This window comes from Lissotriton vulgaris, chromosome 7, assembly GCF_964263255.1.
Source record: "Lissotriton vulgaris chromosome 7, aLisVul1.2, whole genome shotgun sequence".
Taxonomy (NCBI): domain Eukaryota; kingdom Metazoa; phylum Chordata; class Amphibia; order Caudata; family Salamandridae; genus Lissotriton; species Lissotriton vulgaris.
In genome coordinates, this window is record NC_141695.1 from 766,850,562 (window position 1) to 766,876,847 (window position 26,286).

Here is a 26,286-nt window from a genome sequence, read left to right on the forward strand (position 1 = left end):
CAGCTTGATGTGGCTAACGCGTCAGAAAAGATGAATGATGCTGAATCTGCTGGGTCAGGTGGGAAATTTTATTCTATGTCAGATCTTTAGAGAATGATGATGATCATGATAATGACAACGATAATGAAAATCTGAGCATAGTTGGTGACTGGGGGATAAAATAGACTCACATCTAGAGGAAGAAGACTCTAGCCTGGGGCAATCTGCTAATCAAGAGACTGTCAAGAAAATGCAAGAATACGGTGGAAGCATGCTGAATGTGATGGAGATCCCTCCGGGTCAGCCTGTATGGGACGATACACCCAGTAGACAGCCTGTTGAAATTGAGGTTGGTAACCCCAATGAGGTTAATGGGGAGATAACACTGAATACAATCTATAAGGTCATAATGGCCCATAGGGAGGAGACAAGGGCGGAAGGCCTACGCACACAGGGGGCTGTACGTAAACTGCAAAATACGGTTCCCCGCATTGCGAAGGCCTGTGCTGAGACAACTACAAGGGTATAAATAAAACAGAACATAAACTTAAAGTACCACACGAGAAACATCAATAAACTTCTGCGGCAACTACACCGAGATGGCCCCGACAAAGAAGCCCAAAAGGAACTCCAAAAACAAAAATCCATCAAAAAGAAACTAATCTGGAAGCTAAAAAGGGAAGCAGAGGAAGAATTATGGGCTAAACTGCTCCACAATGCAAAAGGAAACAAAACCAGTGGAAGATTCTGGAAGGCGGTGAACGACCTCCAGAACTCAAGAACACCCAGCATAAATTCTCATATCACTGAAGAAGTCTGGTCCTACTACCTATTGCTTCACTCTAACACAACAATAAAGACCACTGCTAAGAAACTACCAGAACCCGATAGAAAAACCTTAGACAGCACACGACTAACAGTGACAACTGCAATGAGTTTTACAGAAAAACAAATTACAAGCAGGATAGCAAAAGGAAAGACAGAGGGGGCGCCAGGCCCCAATAGAATCCCTCCCATTTTGTATAAACAAAACCCGGAATACTGGGCAGCAGCCCTTTGCCACTGTTCAAACAGATTTCTGAAACTGAAACAATTCCTGATTCATGGAAAGGCTCAATAATAGCACCAATACACAAGAAAGGCAGCAAAAATGATCCAAAAAACTATAGACTTGTTGCCTTAATCGACAACAAGGCCAAATGCTAGGCTGGTCTACTACTAGGAAAGCTCACGGAATGGGCAAATGAAAATGCTGTAATTCCCATCACCCAGACAGGCTTCCGAAAAAAATCAGGAACAACGACAAATATTCTGGCACTAACTCTCCTAATAGATACCGTCAAACTCGCCAGCTTACCCCTCTATGTATGTTTCATTGACTTTGCTTCAGCATTTGATAACATCAACAGAAACTTACTATGGGAAAGGCTGGAGAATAGGAAAATACCGACAACTTTACTAGCACAACTGATGCTATTACACACAGACACATGGGTACAAATCAAGCTGGGCTCAGGAGACTGCCTGTCAAGGAAAATACAGACGACCAAGGGCCTCAAACAAGGGTGCGTACTACCGCCGACCCTTTTCAACATTTTTATGTCGGATCTTTCTCCAATGCTAGACGTATGCAATTCTCACGCCCCAAAACCAGGAGAACTAGCTGTTTCAAATTTGATGTACGCTGACAACATTGTGCTTATCAGCCGCACGCCGATAGGGTTACAACACCTAATCAACATAGCATCCACCTATGCGGCTACGAATGGCCTCAGCATAAACCTCTCCAAAAAAAAAGTCATGGGAATAAATGCGAAGATGGCCACACCAAAATTTCTCTGGCAAATTGGAGGTCTAACATTGGAAACCGTGGATGAATACAAATATCTGGGTGTAATTGTGAACAGAAAAGGGACATTCCTACCTCAGAAGGAAGCGATATCAAGGAGAGGAATGACAATATCGCTTGCACTGAGAAAATCTAACAAAGAAAGTGTCTGGTCGCAGCTTCACTCCACTTCTACAAATAATTCGAGCAAATCTAACAACGGCCATCACCTACGGAAGCAAATGCCTCCAAGGAAGGGATGCCCAGACATTGAATAATACTACAGCCAGGGCAATGCGAATGTTATTCAATCTACCTAAATACACCTCTCAAGCACAAATAAGACTTGAATTTGGCCTGAGGAACCAAAGAATAGAAAGAATGGGTGCCTATGCCAAATACAGGCATAAAATATGGGGAGCCGATTCCTTAACTTTGGATCACCATCTCTGGAACGAGCTGGAAAGGAGTAACACTCTTTTTGTTCAAACAATGACTAAGCATTAAGACAAGGGAAAGCCTAACGACTTGCAATCTGTATTTTTTGCCTTCATGAAATGCTCCGAATATTTTAAAGCTGATTTTATCGAAATGCTTGATACCAATGTTGTATTAGACAAAAAAAATATTTTAAGTTCTCTTACATGTAAATATGCTGATTGCAATGGTTTTAATTAACTGAGCAATAAAGAATTACTTACTTTAAAAAACTACAAGGGTCGTGGACGTGGGAGAACGCATTTCTGGAGTTGAGGATTCGTTGGTCAAGCAACAGTCGTCTATTACAGATTTACAAAAGACTAAAGGGAAAATTGATTGGAAACTTACAGATATAGAAAATAGAGCAAGACGGAACAATCTTCGCATTTTGGGGGTCCCTGAAAAGCGGTAAGGGCATGATGTCAGACAATTTATTGTGGAAATGTTTAAAGAAGCCTTCCCGGACTTAAAAGACTGGAATTGTGAGACTGAGGTTATCAGGGCCCACAGATTCCCCTTTGTCATAGGCACAAAAGTGGGTGGGTCTGTGCAAGAACTTAATGTGCAGGCCCGCGCGATTTTAATCTGTTTGAATAATTATTTGTTGCACAAGGCATTGTATGATCTTGCTCGGCCAGATCGGTGCCGGTCGGGCAAGGGGTGTGAATTTCTCGTCCGCCCTGATTTTTGCCCAGCTACGGTGCAGTTAAGTTGGCGGTTTCGGCAGCTACTACCAGCTTTTCAGCTAAAGGAGGGCAGGCCTTTTTACTAAATCCCACGAAGTTAAAAGTGATTTACATGGGAAAAACTCAATTCTTTACATCTTAATTAGTTGCACAAGAATTTCTGAAGTCTATGGGGATTTAGCTAGTATCATCATAAGCATCAGTATGTCCTTTTCTCTTTGAATTTTTTTCCTTTCAGCGCATTGTTAATATGATGTATTGTTAAAATGGTAATAATATTAGGACACACAGCTATGTGTATTATTTGATTATACAATATGCAGCATGTCAGTTGTAGTTTGATAAGAAGTGAAAACTGTGCTGCAATTAATATGTACATTTGTGTAGGTAACTGAAAGGGTGTCCGTATTTGTGATGCTTGGTTTTGTGACGGGTGGGTCACAGATTTATTTATTTATTATTTATTTATTTAAGGTTTTTATAGAGCGCGTAGTCACCCGTGAGTATCCCAGCGCTATAACTCGTAATCCAGAGGAGAAGGAGTGCAGAAGAGATGGAGGGCTTATGGGAAGAGAAGAGTTTTGAGCGATTTCCTAAAGCGGAGGAGGTTCGATTCTGTTCTTAGTTTCAGAGGGAGCGCGTTCCATTGCTTCGCTGTGTGAACCAAAAAGCGGCGACCTCCTGAGCGGGCTCCTGAGCAGATGAGGGCTGCGGGGGGGAAGTCTACAGACATCGCTAAGGACATGGTCTTTACGCCTCGTTGTGGGTGGGGAGGCGGTTTGGGAGTGGGTAGGGGCTTGGGGGGATGGGTTGGGTGGGGTCTGGGTGGGGGTTGGGGAGAAAAAGAAAAACGATCCAAGAGTTCACTTTTTTCGTGATATTTGAACAACAATGGCTTACGGCACAGTGTTACAATGCATGGAGTATAGCTGGTGGATAAAAGTATTAGACTGGGCTCTTTTAATGTCAGGGGTCTGAATCATCTTAATAAAAGGCAGCGTGTGTCGAGTGAGTTACAGATGCTTCAGTGTGATTTAATCTGTCTCCAAGAGACCCATATAGCATGGGCTAAGCAAAAAGTGTTAGGTGAGCTGGGGTACAATGTTTTAACATGTACGGAACAATCAATTACATCAAGGGGGGTCGCAATCATGGTAAAAAAGCATATTGTCAGTACAGGTAGAACATTGACTGATAAGTATGGAAGATGGGCCATAGCCGAATGTGTCAGCTGGGCATCAAATTTTACAATGTGCTCTATATATGGCTTGAACTTTGATGAGACATCAGTTTTAGAGTCACTCAATGTCGAATTGGCGCGATGGCCAATGCCACTTATAGTCTGTGGAGACTTTAACATTAATCTTGCACCTAACTCTATAGGAAACCTGAATTATCGGTATTCTGTAGAAAGCCAAAAGTATATAGCGCTCTCCAATCCGATGTCGAAGCGCATAGTTTGGTTGATGTTTGGTCTACTTGAGGGGGAGGACCCAGGTTACACTTTTTATTCATGGCCACATCAAAAACTGGTGAGGTTGGATTATTTTTTTGCCCCGGTACGCCTGTTGAAGGATGCCCAAATTCAAGTATATCAAAGAGCTACTTCAGACCATGGCCCTTTGGTTTTGACAATGGTTGGTATTCAAACAACACCTAGGCCACATGTTTTCTCTTTTGATAGGAAATTGTTATTAGACGAAAAATTCATTGTTCATATGAATGAGTGGATTACAGTTATTTTCCGGATTAATCGTGGCAGTACAACTGTCGGTTGTGTATGGGATGCCTTTAAAGCCGCATTCAGGGGGGAAGTTCTTAGTTATGGTCTATACAGGCAGAAACAACTTAAGAACATTTTACAGGCATTGTACGATGCATGGAGGCGTGCAGAAGAAAAGCTTATGAAGGATATACCTGGTGTATTAAGTATAGGAGACGCCACAGGAGAGGTTTCTACGTGCAAGACCAAAATAAGCCTCCACTGGAGTCAGGAGGCAGCAAAGAAATTTCTAGTGAATCGACAACTGAATTATGAATATGGGGAGGCAAGTAGTCGCTGTCTGGCACAAAAGGTGAGAGCTAAGGAAGCTGCACAGAGAATTAGCTCAATTTGTGACTTAAGAGGGAATCAGGTGGAAACCGAGGCTGGGATATTAACAGTATTTAAAGAATACTATGCAGCATTGTATATGGGAGAAGAAAATAATCGGCAAAATTCTGAGTTTTTGCTACAGCGCTTTAGTGATCAGAGTTTGGAGGATTCGGAGGCGGAGCAATTGGTGGCCCCTATAACCTTGGGGGAATTAGGAAGGGCTGTAAATGAATTAGCATATGGAAAGGCTGCAGGGCCAGATAAATTACCGTTAGAGGTTTATAAAACTTTTTTTTGCTGTCCTGCAGGACGACAGGTTGGCGCCATTCAGACAGGCTCAGGTTGGCGCATCCCAAGTAACTTGGGATGAGGCCAGCATTGTTGTATTTGGGAAGAAAAATAAGCCTCCTGAGTTCCCGGCTTCATACCGTCCCATTTCTCTGCTAAATGCAGATAGTAAAATATTCTCAAAGACGTTGGCTACTCGGCTTGCGGAGGTTATAACGCCATTGGTATCAATTCGACAGCATGGTTTTATCCCCAAACGAGGAACGACGAATCATGTCAATAGAGTGATAACGCTTCTGGATTACGCTTATTGTAGAGGGGAACCATTTAGCCTCATTCTATTAGATACCGAGAAGGCTTTCGACCGCGTCTCATGGGGATTTTTGTGGGCGGGAGTTTAAACAACAATTGTTATCAGCACTACAAACATTATATCGCAAGCCAGTTGCTAAGATCAGTATAATTGGTCTTGTGTCTGAGCCGTTTTTAATCACGCATGGCACAAGGCAGGGATGCCCCTGCTCCCCATTATTGTTTTCTTTATATATTGATCCATTTTTAAGAATGTTAGAAGATAGCCCCAGAATGACCTCAGTTAAGCTCCAGCAAGATCAGTTTTGTGTTCTTGCATACGCCGATGATGTCGCAGTTGTGACACCCAACCCAGCAATGGCAATATGTGAAATAGAGCAATTGGCGACACAATATGGGGTGGCATCCGGCTATAAATTGAATGCAACAAAGACTCAAATATTGTGCGCCAACATACATGCTTTTGATGGCCAAAGGGCAGTCCAGGAGGTGACTTATCTGGGGGTCAGGATCCAGGCTTGCCTGAGGGCCACGGTCGAGTCTAATTGGGGCCGGCTGGTATTGGAGACTCGTAAGCAATTGGATCGTTGTGAGTGTCTACACTTGACTATGGTGGGAAGATGTAATGTTCTTAAAATGTTAATCTTGCCGAAGATATTTTTTTAGAGCTGTTCCCACAGAGATCTTGCGTGCTAACCTCGCTTTATTGCAATCAATATGTGCTGGATTTATATGGTCTCGGGGTAAAGCACGAAGAGCAATGTAGTACATGGTGTAACCTAGGGCACAAGGGGGTTGGGCTGTTCCAGCTTTCAAGCTGTATTATTTTGCATGTATGAAGCAGCATATGAACATACTTTTGACTGGCACTAAACCAACTACTAGGGCTGAATCCCCTGCTATTTATCAAATGCTTTTGGGCAGTGAGGCAAAAAATTGTTTGTTTATTAATGTGGATTGGAGCTATTACAGGTGTACTCAATTTAAGGTTATAATTGCTGCGTACAAAGTATGGACTGCTGTTAAAAAAATATATAGCATGGATAAAGTATCCTGGGATACTCTATTAACGGCAACTACTATTTTTCTAGTAGTATTTTGGGACCGGGCGGTGAGTAAATGGAGGGACAAAGGGGTGTGCATAGTTGGTGATCTAGTTTTAGATGATGCCATGAAGTCTTTTGATCAATTAAGGGATCAATTTCATCTGCCTCGGGCTGATTTTTTCAAATATTTACAATGGCGTGAATATTTTTCAAAAGCCCGATGGAAAATCCAAGTTAATCCTCTTGTCGTGGCAGTTAGTAAAAAAGCACGGATTGGCACACTCTACACTCTACTGCTGGATACATTTGATAATGATCTGGAAGCTCAAAATCATAAATGGGATAATCGATTGAGGTGCCAGGGTATACAATTGGAGACTTCTATAGAGCTGGCAGGGCTCTTATTTATGTCTGCAAATCTATATACCCAAAATTTCAAGACAATCTTTAATTTATATTACACACCAGCTAAAATATTGAAGTGGGGGTGTGTTAATGGGGGCAAGTGCTTTCGGTGCGGGACTGCAGCTGCAGATATTGTACATATTTTTTACTCATGTAGGCATTTAAACACGCTTTTTGGCCACATAGAGAAATTTCTAACTGAAATACTGGGAACATCTATACGACTATCTGATGCTCAGGTTTTGTTGGGGGTCGAAAAGAGATCAGCAGTGGAGAACTTATCCATTCAATAAGTATATTTGATTTTTCTTGCCACTGCTGTTGCAAGGTTATGTATTGCATCAATGTGGTTGCAAAAGGACCCCTCTTCGTTTGAAGTTTGGAGGGCAAGATTCTTATCAATTTTTAATTTGGAATACAGCCTTCATGCTCTGAAAGGCAGACGCAGAAGGAACTTGGGGTGCCTGATCTGGGGGGGGGGGGGGCGTTATTACTTATATGGAGATATAGAGTGCTTGTTTTACGGAGTGATTTATGCTCTCCCCTTGTTATTGTAGAGTCATGGTTTTTTTTGTTTTTCCTTTTATGGCTTGACTTGTTTGTAGTAATATTATGTTATGATGAGTGTAATATGTGTGCCACTTTGTGAAATCATGGATTTCAATAAAGGAAAAAAAAACTGATGGTGATTGCATGGGAAAACAATAATATGTTAATATAACTGTTTTTTCCAAAGGCACATGATTGTTTTTGTTGTAATAAAGCAATTTCTTCAGGAACATCAAAAAACAAAAAAAACAAATATTAAATTATTGCAGAAAAATTGCGAGCAATTCCCCTTTTTCACAGCTAGTGTCAGCCCATGGTGTGATCTGCACCTGGACGCTTTCCTTCGTCAACCTCCTGCTAACTCCTTAATAAAGGTGGTGGTAGGAAAAAGACTGGAGTTTGGCAAGTACGCCAGCGATTTCACCTAAAACTGTGGACGTCTGAACCGGTGAACTGGTTGCCTTTTCCGGAGCCCAATGATCATGCATCCTCCTGTGCAGTGCCTTTCCTTGTCCCAGCCAGGAACTGGAGCTCCGCTCGCAGATCAGTCCCCACTCCATATTATGTGTTCTATACCACCATCTGGATAGTGCACCATGAGGTACTCCTCTTTTTTTCCTCTCATTCATTCACACACTTCTCCCTTAGCAGTGCTTTATTTGTAAAAAAAATAAAATAAGTTCCAAGGCTCTCATCAGGAGGCCACTGCAGCTTGCATCACACAGTGCCCCTGGCATGCTGCCAATGATAGTAACACAACTATTAATCATCACAGTAGTACAAGTGTGACAATTCAGAGTATTTCAGGTCTCCAGAGCCATAAGAATGGCTTGGGCGGCAGGTATAGTGATTTTTAATGTACATTGAATTAATATTTACCTGTTGTTGAGGTCATCTCTAACTTAGCCAGACAGCACCACCTTATGGAAGACTGTCAGAAGCGTCAGTGCTGACAATTAAGTGTGGGTGCCGAGCACTGGAAGCCACCTGCTCAAATTTAGCACTGTCCCTTAGTCTCAACATTTCCTTCAAGGGACACAGAAATACATCTTCTCAATGGCTCATGTACGTTCCTTTCCCTGGGTTCAGCAAATCCCCTTCTGCTGGAAATCTTCTGACTCCTGTACTTCTAGTGAACCCCTTGTACTCTTCCATACACGCCAACTGCTCTTCAAGCTTTTAAAAACATCGTTCCAGTCTTTACCTCTATTTAACTGAAGCCAAAAACCAAAGTGCAAACTATCTAAGGCCTCTTTTGTCGGCGGCAATATCCAAAAGCATGAGTGCTCTGTCAATACAGATATTCAAAGACATAAACTAGCTATACTTGGCTGATGAGCTCTAATAAAGGTAAAACCGGTCCTGGGCTACTTGTGTTCTAGACCAGGAAGGACCTGAATTGACAGTTCAAGCTGGACTGTTCCTATTGGAGCAAGGTCAAGACTGATTTGAATATGGCTGGTTCCAAGCTGAGGTGGCATGGTGTGCAAAATAACGATGGACTGGGATGTGGCCCAAATAATTACCAGTAACTGAGACTAATTTACCATTCCATCCATCACTGTTTTGTATACTTCAGTATGTCACCTTAAGTGGGACATGTATGCCCAGATGTGGGTCCTGTGTTAACTGTGCCACTCCAACCAAGCTATACGTGGTGATGAGCCCTAATAAGGGCAAAATTGGTCCTGGATTGCTTGTGTTCTGGTCCAGGGAGGACTGCCAATTCATGCTGGACTGTTCGTATTGGAGTGGTGTTTAGCCTGATTTGTATGTGGTGTGGTCCAAACTGAAGTGTCATGGTGAACAAAATAATGATGGACTGGGATGCGGCCTAAGTAATAACCAGTGGCTAAGAATATTTCAAGCATTCCATCTATTAATTTTTTCATACTTCAGTTGGTCTTATTTGGTGAATTTGGAATTTAATTACAATGTATGCTAAGTGAAACTGGTTTTACAGATACATGAGGTATGCTAATTTTAAATAATTTTTAACTTCATTTTGATTTTGAAAGATTAAAAAAACGAATACACTAAAGAATAATTAATCAGTGAACCAATCAACCAATACCAGCCACTTTCTAAATGCTTTCCTGGCTGCTGTGGTACCATTGGTGACAAGAAACTCTTGAACTGATTATAAGTAAAACTGAACTACTGTTCAGTTGTGCGAACCAATCTATTAACCTCCCATCTATCCAATTGGCACTAATCCCACAACCATCACTTACTTCCAGGATCAAGGTCAAAAGTCTAGATTCAGTCTCACAAAATGGAATAAGACATGACGCCCATTTTTAATCTGTGACTAACATATCCTAGCCTTATGTTTGCCTAATTCAAGGTGTAGCTGCCAATGCAGTATTAGTGTCAACTATTATGGTTCAGCATCCACAGGCATTCACGTGGTTTAGCAAGTCTGGTACTGAGAAGGGTGAATATGGTCTCCATTTCACGACCCTAATGCCCTACACCGGTTACCCTTATCTTTGTTACCATTATGCTCAATTATGTATCCCTCACAGCAAGTCCTCTACACAGTGACGGCCCTCAACATTTTGAACAGGCACAATAAGGAGGCTGGGATTGCACAGCATCTTGTGCATGTACACTCAAACCATTTCCCAGAGATTTGCACCCATGTACCTGTCTACAGCATAGTTACTTCGGCTGTTGCTGGGATGCTCCAAATAACAATGTCTCACTAGTTAACCTATAGTTTTCAATACATAGAAAACCAAAGAATCATTGAAAATACGAGCAATTTGTTAGTGGCCCCTAGGTTTCGTTGTGCGTCTCCAAATTCCCAGCTAAATGTCCATGTTTCATCTAGAAATCATCACTGCAGTGATTTGGTTCTACAATTCTGAATATGATTTTCTCTTCAGGTCTCATCAGAAGGGCCTTAAATTCAATATTGCAAACTTGTGAAACACAGCTTTATTTTTACTAGGCATGGGTGCAATTTAGATTACGGTAGTGTAATTCACGTAATTTTGTGAATTTAATTTTAAACTTCTTATGCACAATCCCATACATTATGCCACTTTGCATAACTACATGCCATTCAAGGTAAATGGTTACTGCAAATGCAAAATTCTCTGCAAAAAAGTTTCGACAAGAGCATGCGAAAAAAAAGAACACGAGCAGCTGTTGTTCGCAGTGGTTTTATTTAAATGAGTCCTGGCACCAAAAATTGATGTGAAGACACATTTTGTTCTAAAATGAAGCGCACAATATTCACCAGCATATTCTTGAAAATGGTATTTCAATATTCGAACTTTTGATAGGGACCATAAGAACACAGTCATCCTTGAGTGTCTCTATCTGTGTAAAGGAGAGAGCAAAAAGGTGAAACTGCTTGTGAGCTGAGCAAGAGAAGGCACACTGTAAGGGAGTTTAAATGTATCAGAAGGACAAGTAAGTAGAGTTTGCAAGGGAAGTGAGCAATTGAACGATGGAATGTATGCATGTGGTTGTGAAAGGAGCATTTCATTGAGAGGTGAGAGTTTAAGACTACATGTGAATTAAAATGGGGAGGAAGTAGAGTGTAGGACTGAAAAGAGAGACTTTGAGAAGAAGTCGAGACTAGAAGATGCGTGAATGAAGTATATGATATATAATGTGATATAATGATGAGACGACTGTCAGGAAAAGTAGTGTGTGTGGTGAGATTGATCAAAGTTAGATGTATGAAAAGAAAGCGGTGTCAGCGGATGGAGAGAAATAGGCGTGTGGATAAAAAGTATGATAAATGTGAGAGAGGAAGGTATGTGAGACAAAAAAGGCACGCGAAGGACTGAGAAGAGAAAGTGTGAGGCTGATTCATTTAAAAAAGGAAGGGAGGAATAATAAAAAAAGGAATGAGGGAATAGCTGTGATAAAAGAGGACATTTTGAGACACATGAGAACAGGGACGATTTTGGGTAAGAGAATACTAGGCAAATACCTAGACTGCCCTCAGCAGAGAGAGGCTTATTTTCAGTACAAGTAGAAAATGAATACTGATTGTTAGAATGGGCGTTACAGAAAAATGTACCCTGAACTAGAAATGATAAAAATCCTGGTGCTAGTACCAGGTAGTGCAAATTTAGATGGAAATGGTAGAGACCAATAAGAATGAGACGCTTATGTGAGAGATAAAGGGTGGAGAGAGTGGGACATTTTTGAAGAGTGTGACAGAGCTATGTATAAGAGATTATATTGGGATACAAGAGGTTGAGAGAGATTGAGGTGTAACTGAAAATTGTAACGGTGTTAGGATGAGACAAAAGGGTCAAACCAAATGACCGTGAAACAAGGAAAAATAGAGAAACAATGATAGAAATGTATGCCAAAGAGGTGCACATGAATGAGAGGGAGGGAAAGGGCATGAGAAAGAGGGAAAGGATAGTAACTCAGAGATTGGATAGAAATAGACGCCTGAAAAGAGTGAAAGAGAGAAAGGAATATCTTATAGAGAGAGGGGTTATAAATAAAGAAGAGGCAATGGCGGAGGGGGAAAATAGAGCAGCATCAGGACGTGTTTTTATGTTTTTTTTTTCATTTAGCTATTTTGCCTCTAAAGGGGCCTTGATGGACACATGCCACTCCTGCCACCCCTTTCATACCACAAGTAGTAAGGGTCTCTGTACTTGTAAAGCAAGAGCTCAGCCTTTGAGATCTAAGGTTCATTGACAAATGTGTTTGTGAATTGGATCAAAAAGAAGTGACAGGAGGGGCGTGGCTACCGGCCGGAGAAGATGGCCGCATAGTCTCGGAGCTCCGGAGTCGTAACAGCCCTTAACCTACTATCCGCACATCAATCCACATTACAGGAGTCCGCTGAGGAGATACCCCTGCATTGGAATACGAGCGGCATCCAACGGAGCGGTTCCGGTTCCCCGCGGATGACCACAGCCATTGGAACTGTCGTCGAGCTGCCAGCGGCCCCGTAGGGCCTGCAGTCTGAGACGAGGGCGTGATATGCAGAGGCGCACACATCATCAATGCCAGGACCTGAGCCCGTCTACACCAGCTCCGATCGTCATCCCCTGGTGACTACGACACATACTACCCCCTGAGCCAAGATGGCAGGTAGAGGGCCCAGAAATCAGACCGTCCAGAGTAAGCTAGACAAGTATGCTTACGACAAGGGACCCGGTACTACGCCACCTCGGACTAAGTCACAGGAGGCCGATGGAGGGAAGAAGATCACCCTAGAGGACGTCATGAGAGCACTGACAAACGTCCAGGCGATGGTTGGCACGATCTCAACGGACGTTTCGTTACTGCGTGCAGACCTCCACAAAATGGCGGACAGGGTGAAGGAGGTGGAGATAGTGTCCAAATCTCTGGTCCAGGACACTTCGGACCTGCAAATGTCAATGGTCCGTCTCGAAAAGGACAACAAGATGCTTAGGGAGAAACTGGACGACCAGGAGGGGCACGCAAGACGCAATAACGTTCGGATTATAGGCATTCCGGAATCGGAGGGGTCCCTGGCTATGGATCTCTACGTTGAAGACCTGATCAAAACCAGGCTACAGCCGAAGGGCCTCTCCCATTTCTTCTCAGTGGAGCACGCCCACCAGGTCCCGGGAGAAAGGCCTAAGCCGGGGGCCCCTCCGAGACCTGTCCTGGCTCGCCTCTTTAACTTCAGGGACCGAGATGCCATTCTCCAGGTGGCAAGAACCCCCCCCCCCCCCATCCGGGTTCTGAACTCGACCATCGCCTTCTTCCCGGATTACACAGCGGCTGTCTCCAGGACGCAGCGGAGCTTCTTCGAGGTATAGAAATGACTCCGGGCACAGAAGTTGCCCTATTCAATGCTTTTCCCCGCGAAGCAGAGAGTGATGGATAATGGACAGACCTGGTTTTTTGATACGCCAGAGGCAGCACAGGACTGGCTGTAGGGATGGCGTCCCGCAAACAGAAAAGATCGACGACCTAAACCGCACCGCCGCCATGAAGGAGAAGACTCACCAGATAATCCAGGCCCTGATAGCCAACATACCCGGCAAGAATTTACCCCAGAGGAGGAGTGAACATGACAATACTATAATGACTCCTTTGCATTGAGTGTAGCAGCATCCATTTTGTCTCCTCGGCGGCTTTGTTGTTCTGGACTGGGGGAGCTTAAGGACTCCGAACTGGCTGTCGACTCATAGGACTCTTTCCCCTGATCGCAAGTATTGCAACTATGGGTGGGAAAGAGCGCTCTGCTGTGTTGGGGTGGCGGGCAGTTTTGAGTTCGCTGAGCAGGGAGGCAGGGAGGGGGGACGGTTTTTTGGGTGGGAAGGGTATGGTTGCAACTGATTCTGTTGTTCCTATTGTTTTTCTAAAGGTTGTACTTCAGTTTGCTGGTATCTTTCACTACAGGACAGCTTTATATTACATTATGTTAGCTTTGCGGGATATTTGCAATATGGAATGTCTGACTCGCTTCCCCGCCGATACTGACTGAGACCAAAGCACAGGAGTTACAGGCTCCTCTTCAGGCCCTTACTCTGCTTACCTGGAATGTGCGTGGTTTGGGGGGCAAGGTAAAAAGGGGCCTTGTGCTGCAGTATCTGAAACGCTGTAGCCCGGCGGTTGTTTTCCTACAAGAGACACACCTGGTGGGGTCTGCAGCCCGAGTGATGGACAGATGGGACTTCAGGATGGTGGCCCATGCTGAGTTCTCCTCAGGTTCAAGAGGGACTGGGATACTTATTAAAAAAAAAATCCCCTTTTGGTGCACCAGACATGGGTTGATGACCAGGGCCGATTTGCAGCGTTAAACTGTCAATGGGAAGGAAGGATGTTTAACCTGGTGTCTGTGTATGTACCCCCTGCACTCCATGCACAAGCTCATACAGCTCTTACGACATTTCTCCTTGCGCTACCTGCTGCGACAATCCTGATAGCGGGCAACTTTAATGACATCATTGATGGAACCCTAGATAGATCCCCTCCTAGGACGGAACCGCGAGGTGGGTGATGACTTCTTGGTTTAGTGGAGGCCCTGGGCCTCACAGATGGATGGAGGTTCAAACACCCACTAGAGATGAACTTCACTTTCTACTCCCCAGTACACGCTTGTCATACGCGCATTGACTATTTCCTGTTGTCTGCAGATGCACTAAAGGGACTGGAGGAGGTCACAGTATGACCGAGAGGTATCTAAGACCATTCTCCAATCCTTTTAACATACTCCCTTCGCCAGGTGGGTAGAAGACGAATGTTCCCGCTGCACGCTGGGTTCCTTCAAGTAGCCCCTGTCATGACGGCCCTCACATGCACCACTAAGCAGTACTTCCTGGAAAATCAAGGTTCGATGGACTCCCCCAGTACGCTCTGGGAAGCCTACAAGACGGTCCTGCGCGGGCAGGCGATGGACTCGGATGGCCTGGGAATAAGAAAGAACAGAGGGCGACTTTGGATACCCTCGAGATGGAATTGTCCACGGCTGTTGCGTACCAGGAGACCCACCCGTCTCCGGGAGCTACACGTACGGTTCGCCTTAAGCAGGCCGAGGTCCTAGCCTTACAGAGCGAGATGGTCCATGCCACGATCCAATCCACCCGACATAGGTTATACTAACTGGGAGATAAGGCCGGGAAGATGCTGGCCTGGCTGGACAAGAAGGATAGGGCGTCCAGAGTCATTGGCCTGGTGGTCTCCCCCGCCGGCTCCATGGTCTCCGACCCTGCTGGTATAGTTGAGATACTAGCGGATCACTACGAAAGAATATATGCCCCCCAGGCGTCTTACACAGTCTCGGAGGCCTACGAGTATATTAAAGTTCTTACGATACCAAGGCTCTCCTCAGAAGCGGCGCTTCTTTTAGAGGAGGATATTACGATTGAAGAGGTGCAGGCTGCTACCTACGCTCTTGCATCTGGCAAGGCGCTAGGTCCGAATGGGCTTCCAGTTGGACTCCATAAGAGAACGATGGAAACGACGGCCCCCTTCTTTCTCCGTATGTTATCAGATAGCCTTGAGCGCGGGGAGCTACTGAGGGATCAGCGGCTAGCAACGATAGTTGCAATCGATGAGCCTGATAAACCAGTTGCGGACTGCGCTTCCTATCGTCCGATATCCCTCATTAATGCTGAGCCCAAAATACTAGCTAAACTGCTTGCCTTAAGGCTGACTCCCCACCTTGCATCCCCGATTAGCCCGGACCAATCTGGTTTCATGCCTCATTGAAGCACAGCTCTTAATCTCCGTCGGCTTCATGCGGTCATGGCACGCTCGGCACTTATAGAAGAACCGGCAGTCATCCTCTTATTGGACGCAACAATGGCGTTCGACACAGTCGAATGGCCATACCTGTTTGCAGTGCTCCAACATATGGGCTTTGGCCCTAAGTTCTGTGCCTGGATACCCTTATTATATACCAAACCATTGGCACATGTTGCTGCCAATGGTCACATCTCGCGAGACTTCCCTCTGGGCCATGGCACTAGGCAGGGATGCCCCCTGGCCCCACTGCTTTTTGCATTACTTTTGGAGCCTCTCGCGATAAGGATCAGGTGGGAGCCTTCCATTAAAGGACTCCATTGGACAGCTGGGTGGGAGGACCGCATAAGCCTCTACGCGGATGATATACTTTTATACCTCACCTCCCCCAAGAAATCCATTCACAAGCTATTGAACGTCTGTGAAAAATTTGGTAGGGTGTCCGGATATAAGATCAACTGGACTAAGTCCGTCCTCCATATTCTGTCTGGCGCACCTCCGATGCTTCCTCAGAGCTGCCCCTTACGTGTCGCGACGGCGCCATTCAAATATCTAGGTGTCTTTATTACCTCAGATCCCGACGAATTTTATGATTTGAACCTTCGACCATTACTTGACAGGTTTAGGTGCGACGTTAAGGTGTGGCAGTGTACAAAATAATGGCGCTGCCGCGCTTTTTATACCTGCTTGAAAATTCCCCGTTTCTGGTCCCACCGGCTTACTTCGGGGCGGTCGCTGCGGCGGTGTCTCACCTACTTTGGGGGGCGCGGCCGACCCAAATTGCCCAGGATAAACTGACCAGGGGTTGGTACGATGGGGGGATAGCGCTCCCGAACATCGAACTCTACTACTGGGTGGCTCACCTTAAACAGATCAATTTCTGGTTACATGCCCCGCAGACTGAGCCAGCGTACTTTGCTGATAGGCTCTCTCTTGAAGGTAGGGGTCTACTCCGTAATCTTTACTCCCGCCGCCCTCCGTTGGACCTAGTGGGTCCGACCCACCCCACAGTACAGTTATGGTACAAGGCCAATAGACGCCTTAAGTGCAAGGACGTTATCACACAAATGACACCAATGTGGGACTCCTGGCAACTAGGCTTCCTCCAAAACAGTAAGGGGTTCCAGGCCTAGGACTCCATTGATATATCGATGATAGGGGACTTATGGAGGAAGGGTGACGTAGTCGACTTCGGTCACCTGCAAGCACAATATGACATGTCCCAGACGGAGAGATTTAGGTATCTGCAGATCACACATGCGTTGCACTCGGTTATACAGCGGGGCATTGTCCTACAGGAGTCATCCCCGCTAGAGGACAGACTTCTGACGGACCACATGCCAGATAAGGCCACTTCCTTTACTTACAGGAAACTCATAAATAATCTCCCGGACGTGATGTGAAAGTTGAAAATGACCTGGACTGAAGAGGAGGGCCCCTTCGGTGACTTGCCTCACCCCGTGAAACGGCCATCCCCTCCAGGCTGAAACTGGTCCAATTAAAGATACTACACCGCACTTACTACACCAGGACAACTTTGTATAAAATAGGTAGAGCCACGGATAAGTACTGCCCACGTGGCTGTGGGGAGGAGGGAGCATTCTTCCACACCATTTGGGACTGTAGGAACATGACGGCATTCTGGACAGCAGTAATGCGCACTATTTCACAAACGATCAGTATCTCTCTGCTGCCGGATCCTCGCCGTTGTTTGCTCAATGTGTGGGAGCCTAACGATTTGAACCATCATCAGCTGGACTGGGTAACATTGGGCATGATGATAGCGAAGCGCAGCATTGCTTTGTTGTGGACATCAATAGTCTCTCCGACCCTCAACAAATGGTGTAAAGATATGAATGAGGCGATGGTAGCAGAGAGGGCTGTTTTCATCCATCGTGGCTGCCCAAGTAAATGGGAGGGAATATGGGGGGCCTGGAACAGGTTCAGAGGTTGTATTTGTGATCCACCACGAGTCACTGAAGAGGGCGAGGACTTAGACTGATTGCCTGTGGAACCCTCGACTAAATGAAGTCATGAAGTGATATATTGTATTGCCAACTATGTTTTCTTCCCGTAAAGCCTTGGATTAATTATGACTAATATATAACCAGTGATGTATATATGTATGATGTATCATGATTGAAATAACTTTAATGAAGCTGTCCTAACTGTTTTGTTAAGATGAAAATAAAAATATTTAAAAAAAAAAAGAAGTGACTGCAGCAAGTTAGCAGTATATGAAACCAGAAGGTACAGCAGGCTACTCAGTGACAGCAGTGATACATTTTTTATTTTTTTTTAGAAATCCAAATGACAGTTTTTCTAGACCCCCCATGTACTAAGGACTTAGAGCCTGATTTAGATCTTGGCAGATGGAATATTCCGTCACAAACGTGACGGATATCCCGTTTGCCGCATTACAAGCACAATATTATATCCTATGGCACTTGTAATACAGCGGACAGGATATCTGTCACGTTTGTGATGGAATATGCCATCTGCCAAAATTTAACTCAGGCCCACAGTCAATATACCAACCTGAATCTCAAAACCTGTTGTAATGCAACCATTTCACAACCCACTGAGCAATGTGTGGGTGAGATGTTGTCTCGGTAACCATCAATCTCATGAGATGTTAAAGGCGCAACCAGTGGACCCCAAACTCTCTTTTATTAAGGAACAACATACACAAAATCATTACAAGACAAAGGATACCTTTATAAAACTAAAGCTCTAGTTTAGAGCGCATATTACGAGTTGTAACCACAATTAAGACATATAATATAGCAACTGCAACTGTTACCAAAAGTCCAAACTCCAATGTGACTACTGTTATCAACACAGACCATTCCTACTCTATTTCGGATACTTCTAAGCACTAGTTTATTTATAGATTTCTAGCAAAGAAAAACATGGAAGGTACTGTGAGTTTCAGAGATGCTGTACCCCCATACCTCTTCAAACAAAGAAGTTCTGTTGTAAAGGAAATAGCAAAGTCTGCTATTCTTGTCTCACAAGGCCGGCTGTACTGATACATCAGTGCACAAAGTCTAAGTACTTCCTGTTCCCGTAGTGTTCGATAGGAACCGGAGATATAATTCTCTATGGTCTGTGTCAGTGTTGCCTAGTGTGAAGACTCCTCTCTGCCCTTCTTCACTTTCTGTGCACACCGTTTATAACACAATCTGATCTGAAGAAACATTGACAGAAAGTGGCCTTTTGCTCTTTAAATTATTTCATTTCGATGAAATAGTGATCTTTTTAATATTTACAAATGCAAGAAATGTAGTTAACAACCTTCTAGAAAGTTATAGAATTTTATTTTTTTTAAATAACAAAACAAAAGGCTTCATTCAGCATTTTGGCAAAGGACTGCAAATATATTCATGTAGGTTTGATTATAACACAGCATACCATATTAATATAAATTTAATGAACGCCATTTGATTCATATATATTCAATATTTTGATTAATTGTTTAGCACATGTAACTCAAACAGGTGAATGCCCAGAATAGAAAACACAGTATTATTATTGAAGTAATAGTAATGTTAGATCGTGCATATACACCTATTCTTCCACCTATTCTTTCCTCCTTGTGAGTTAAGCATCCACTCTAGAGATCTATCTGTATCCTGCATGCTACTCATGACTTAACTGTGCAAGTTTTGTGAGTGATGAAAGCTTGTACTAGTCTGCACTGCTGAATTTGCTCTGCAGAGAATGGCAGATTGCACTTGCTGCCTTTGTGAGAGAAGTAGGTTAATTTGCTGCTGCCATGTTGCATCTTTTCTGTGAGATAGCAAAGCTTGCACTGCTACTGCCAGATATGTACATGTCCTGTGATTGGACAAGCTAGTGTTGCTACTGTTGTAGCTATACCTGTCCTCTGATGAATGGCAGCTTACACTGTTTCTGCTTTCAATGTGCCTTTTCTGTTAAGAAGGGTAGTTTCCACAGCTGCTGCCTCATCGAATGAAAAAACAAAGAATGTATTGATGTCACTTGCATGGGAAACAGCGAGAACAACACAGCCATTACCATGCATTACCGTGAGAATGTTGATGTTACACGGGGGTACCATTACCATGAATGACCTTTACCACTCAGAATTTATTTTACAACTAATGTGCTATTTGAAGGAATTTCGTTGAAAGGCATATGCGTCTTAAAGGTGTTACATGTAAATATAAGCATTTTGCACATAAGTATAAAGTGTACATGTATATCTATATATATTGCCCACAGTTAGGTTCCACTCAGAATGCTCAACTGCGGGTGCTGGTGTGGGGCTGAACCATAACGCCCAATTATAATATCCAAATGTAAAGATATGCCATATTCAATAAATCTTCGGTAATTCTTCTTTATTCAAAAACTGCTACTACACTAACACTTTTCACCCTCACAGGGTCTTTCTCCTGTAGTGTGTCTTTTTTCAAATCTGCTTTTATATCAATCCCATAATCTGCTAATTATTAAGCATCATGTGAGCTGAGGTTTGTTGTATTCTTGCTTTTGTATATACATTCAAATATTGTTTTGTCATTCACATTTTGTACAATTTTATGTGTAAAATACATTTGATTTAGTGTCTGCCATATGATCCATGTCATGCGTGATGCAATATGTGAAGTCATAAGAGGGGCTTCGAGTTAATGTTAGCTCACTAAATATAACGGCTGAATTTCACTGGTTTTATATAAGTGAAATCTGACCCTCACTATAATGTCCCAGTAACCTTTGTTTTTTTTAGTGAATTCCTGAGGTTTTTTAAATGCTAATTCCTAACTATAACGTCCCTGTAACCTTTGTTTTTTTAAATGAATTTCTAAGGTTTTTTAATCAGAAGTCCTATTGCAGATTGGTGAAGAAACGATGCTGGGCCTCTTACCAGTTCTCAGGAATCCCGCTGTGTAGGACTTACAGGAGGTACCAGGAGGGTTTCTTGGCCCCCAAGGACCCTCAGGAGTAAGGTGGACTTCATGTTCCAAACAGTAGTGTACCACAAGCTGCATATGCACAGAGGTGTAGAAAGGGGGCATGGCCTCTGAAGGCCTCTTTGCAATCCCAGTATGTGGGACTTTAATGGAGATAACAGGAGGGGTAGTTCGCCTACCCCTCCTGTTACCTCCAGTAAGTCCTACACTGTGGGATTGCTAAGACCTGGTAGGAGGTCTCGCCCCCTTTATCCACCACTCTGCAAATGCACCTCCTGGTGCACTACTAGTAGGGGGATGAAGGCCCCTTAGTTATTGAGGGTTCTTGGGTGCAACTACCCTTCCTGTTACCTCCAGCAAGTCACACACAGTGGGTTTGCTGAGAGGGTTTCAGTGCCATGCCCTCTTTCTACACCACTCTGCACTGGCTCCCTTCCTATTCACGCTTTATATCAACGGGATGGAGAGGGACATGATAAAGGGGAGCCGGGACCTTCCCCTAATAAACAATCGACTGGTTCCTGCTCTTATCTACGCCGACGATGCGGTGATACTGGCCCGTACCCCTTTAGAACTACAGAAGGCGTTAAATAGATATTCACAATTCATGGGTAACTTGGATATACGTATAAACATCAAAAACACTTTTGAAATTACAGCAGGATCAGGGAAAAAAGGCTAAAGAGTATTTATTTAGAAAAAGAAAAACTAGCTTGCACAGATCAGTACCCATATTTGGGAATTATCATGAATCATAGACTAAATTGGAAACCACTACAACAAGGGTACCAGAGGGTCAAAGTATTAACAAGGAGTATTTAGATAATGGCTGAGAATTATTACCACTAGCTATACCACAACTCTTCTTTGTGAAATAGACGTGAGCCAATCAAATGTATGGTCTCTAACACCCATCAGTCACCACTCGGAACCGCCCTTCATCATTTGGGGTTCTGAGGACCAACACACCACATAATCTGACCTCTAACAGGAAAGGGCCTAATGGATGATAAACAGTCCCTCCTGTGGGCATGGTGGGGTTACCTCTTATCAAAAGTAGTTGGTTGTATGAGAGTGATGTGGTTGACGGGGTAACTAGAAAAAGTGCAGTGCAGAGAAACTGTGATACCAAAGAGGTAGGGTAAAGTGAGTAAAATTGGTTTAGGAAGCAAAAAAATCAAATTTAATTGGGTACAGCTTCCAATGCCAATATTAAAAATAGCCAAGACAGAGAAAAATTTATAAACTGTCTAGTAGTGGAACGTGGTCAACATGTTTCAGCAATTTACGGCCAGGTGGCCTTGCTTTCTTCAGGACCTTGTCATAACGACTACTGCTACTGCAAACAAAGTGTAAAGGAATGGTGTTCTAAAAGAGTGAAACAACGTAGATACTGGTATGTAAGTCACCTGGACCTCCTAGGTGTCCTGTTCCGTATCTTCTTACAGAATCGGTTGTTCACTAAAAGGAGTTAAAAAGAATAGCATGAGTACATCACACACAACCTGTCTCTAGACATCCTTGACCATATTATCATGAGTAAGTTCCATCATTAATAATGCCCTTAAGGGAATTGAGGCCTATTGCACTGTATATACTAGTGCCTCCCAGTGTTTATAGATACTTGAATGTTTTCAAATTTCATATAGTACATCTTACCCGATTTGTAAGATGTGGAGACCTCACCCCACCTGGCTGCGGCTCAGGAAATAGGTGAAGCACCGCTCTGTTGAGGTGAATAAATGCAAGAATGAGTCACCCACCGCAAGCGTATTCGCACACAACATAGACAAAGAATTCGCTAAGGGTCTCCGTTACAAATGGTGGAGATCGCTCCCTTCCATTCAGTATAGTAGTGCGATGATGGTAAACGCAAGTTTCATTATGAAGATCTCATGATCCTCCTCGTTTGTGTGGACTAGCCTAATAAGAAGAGCGATACTGTTATAACTGTATCAGCTCTCCGAGGTATAATTCCTTAAACCTTAATGATAGTATAATGTGCCTGAGAGCACCTGTACTGATGCAGCATGACACCGACAGGAAGATTAATGCAATCAAAGCTCTGCTAGCCCATATTATATCTCTATGATGATAAAGTGCCCAAGACAGCTACGTCGTTATGCTAAATCGCTGGGATGTCACCAAAAACCCTACCTTTCCGTCGGTACTCCAACGCGGCATCTGTGCCGTCTGGGGAGGTAACGCCGGTCTGCTGAGTTTGGGTTTAAGTTACACTGCCCTGGATGGGCTGGAAACATCACGTGGTACGCGGCCAAACCTCTCCATAGGTCGTATGTAAGCCGGCAATGCATCGAGTGCTGTGATTGGTTGAGCACTCGATGGATTGTCCAATCACGCCCCGGTTGCTCGTAACCATGACTACATTAGTAAACAAACAACGGCGTGATACTAGAAAGGACCCGACTCGACCGCAGGGTGATGTGGAGCCCGTAGTTACTGTGGAAGTTAGCAATAAACAGCCCTGGTTTGTCAGACCAAAGCGATTATTACCCCCTAAAAGGTAACACTATCTTGAGTATATGGAGTTTAAGGCTCTTGCAAAAAGGTTAAAGTTACTGGAGGAGTCATATTGATCAACAGGACCGTATTGGTCATGAAAGAGCACCAATAAATGACATATTGTCAAATGGCCGGGTCCTGATCTTACAACAAGGACCAGGGTATGTCATCATTAAGCCCTCTACGATCAGTGCCAAGTTTCAGAACCCATTCCTGTTCCTTCACTAACAGAAAATTACTCACATTTGTCACGTGTGATGGAATGAACGGTTTCTCTAGAACCGTCCAATGAAAAGAAGTAGGTGAGTGATTTGAGTTGATGAAATGGGTAGTGAGTTTTGTAGCCTGCCGTTTACAGTTGATGGTGCTCCTGTGTTCAGACAGCCTCACCTTGATTTTACGAGTTGTCATCCCCACGTATCTGAGTCCGCAGGGGCAAGTGATCAGATAAATCAGTTTATCACTGTTACAGTTGGTGAGTTTTGTTTGTCTCCAGGGCCTAAATGTGCCGATGTCTATTTCAGAGGTTTTAGATGTCTGTGCACATGATTGACAGGTGCCACAGGGATGGTGGCCAGACACCGGAGGCAAGTCCCACAGAGTGCCCACCAACCTGGGTGCTTCCTCTCGCGGTCTGGTGTGGACCATTCTATCCCTTAGGTTAGGTCCTCTCTTGAAAGCAAACAGCGGCTGTTGAATGGAATGGGGTTCCGAGTTCAAAATAGACCAGCGTCTCTTCACAGCTTTTTTGATGTTATTGGATAGTGTACCAAAAGTATGTACAAACGTGAGCCTTTCCAAGGGTTCCTTTGGAGTGGAAGGTTCCAGTAGTTCTGCTCGATTACTGTTACTCGCACGTTTCATAGCGCGGCGTACCAGATGGGGGGGGGGGGTATTTCCTCTCCACAAGCTGGTTCTTAAGAGCGGCTGAGTGTGCTTCAAAGGTCGGACCGGTAGAGCAATTCCTTTGTACCCGTAAAAATTGCCCAAAGGGCAAGTTGTTCCGTAGCGACTTAGGATGATGACTGTCGTACATCAGGAGGGAATTTCTAGACATGGGCTTCCTATACAGGAACGAACACTTTGAGACTCGCCTAGAGTTGGCTAGATTCATCAGGAAAGTAAGACTACACTTCTTTTTCACTGATCAACAGGGATCAGAACAAGTTGATAAGGTGACCAACACAGGCCTAAAACTAAAGTCTAAGTTTAATCCACCTACTCATCTTATGCCGGCCCATGTATTAGCCTTTGAACAGGCTATTGAAAGTGATGTTAAAGAGATGTGCAGACAGGACAGCAGAACGTTCTGCAACCTTCCTAAAGCCAAGCATCAGGCTCTAAAATCATTATCTGCAGATAAGTCCATAATCATCAAACCGGCTGATAAGGGCGGGGCCACTATCCTCCTTGACATAGAGACCTATTGAGCCGAATGTCTGCGACAACTGAGCGACACAAAGTCATACCGCCTTCTGGATCATGATCCGACTATGGAACTGCAAAGAACAATTCGAAATATGACGGAAGAGGCTCTAGCCGAAGGATGGGTGACTGAGTCCGAGGCAATATTCTTAAACACAGAACATCCAGAGACACCTTATTTTTATATTTTACCGAAGGTGCACAAGGTACAACGCCCGCCGCCTGGAAGACCGATTATCTCGGGCATTGGTTCGATTCTAGAACCACTGTCGACATTTGTAGACTACTTCCTATGTCCAATGGTCCAGATGATGCCTACGTACTTGAAAGACACTACCGACGTCTTACGTCTACTGCCAAACCTGGACTTTGATGCCACGACCGATCTTTTGGTCTCATTTGATGTGGAGGCCTTATATACCTCCATACCTCAGGATGAAACCCTGGAAGTCATCCACTCCTTGCTTGATACCAATGAGATGGATACCATCACGCCGGTTCCCTTTATCATGGCCTGTGCCACTTTGGCTATGAAAAAAAATGTCTTCAAGTTCGAGGGAAATACGTACTTACAGGTGTCAGGCACTAGCATGGGGAGCGTTTATGCTCCCAGCCTGGCAAACCTGTATGTACATTCCTTCGAGCAACAACACATCCTGAATGAGTCCAACCCATACATTGACCAGATTAAAACCTGGAAACGATATATCGATGATATATTGGGGGTGTGGCGGGGCTCAAGATCTAGTTGCCAGGATTTTCTTGGATGGTTAAACAGCAGAAATGCTTTCTTGGTTTCACCATAGAGATTGGTGGAGACAGTTTGGCTTTCCTCGACCTTCTGATTAAGGATACCACTGATGGGTTACAGTCAGAACTGTGTAGGAAGCCCATGTCTAGAAATTCCCTCCTGGTGTACGACAGTCATCATCCTAAGTCGCTACGGGACATCTTGCCCTTTGGGCAATTTTTACGGGTACAAAGGAATTGCTCTACCGGTCCGACCTTTGAAGCACACTCAGCCGCTCTTAAGAACCAGCTTGTGGAGAGGAAATACCCCCCCCCGTCTGGTACGCCGCGCTATGAAACGTGCGAGTAACAATAATCGAGCAGCACTACTGGAACCTTCCACTACAAAGGAACCCTTGGAAAGGCTCACGTTTGTACATACTTTTGGTACACTATCCAATAACATCAAAAAAGCTGTGAAGAGACGCTGGTCTATTTTGAACTCGGGACCCCATTCCATTCAACAGATGCTGTTTGCTTTCAAGAGAGGACCTAACCTAAGGGATAGAATGGTCCACACCAGACCGCGAGAGGAAGCACCCAGGTAGGTGGGCACTCTGTGGGACTTGCCTCCGGTGTCTGGCCACCATCCCTATGGCACCTGTCAATCATGTGCACAGACATCTAAAACCTCCGAAATAGACATCGGCACATCTAGGCCCTGGAGACAAACAAAACTCACCAACTGTAATAGTGATAAACTGATTTATCTGATCACTTGCCCCTACGGACT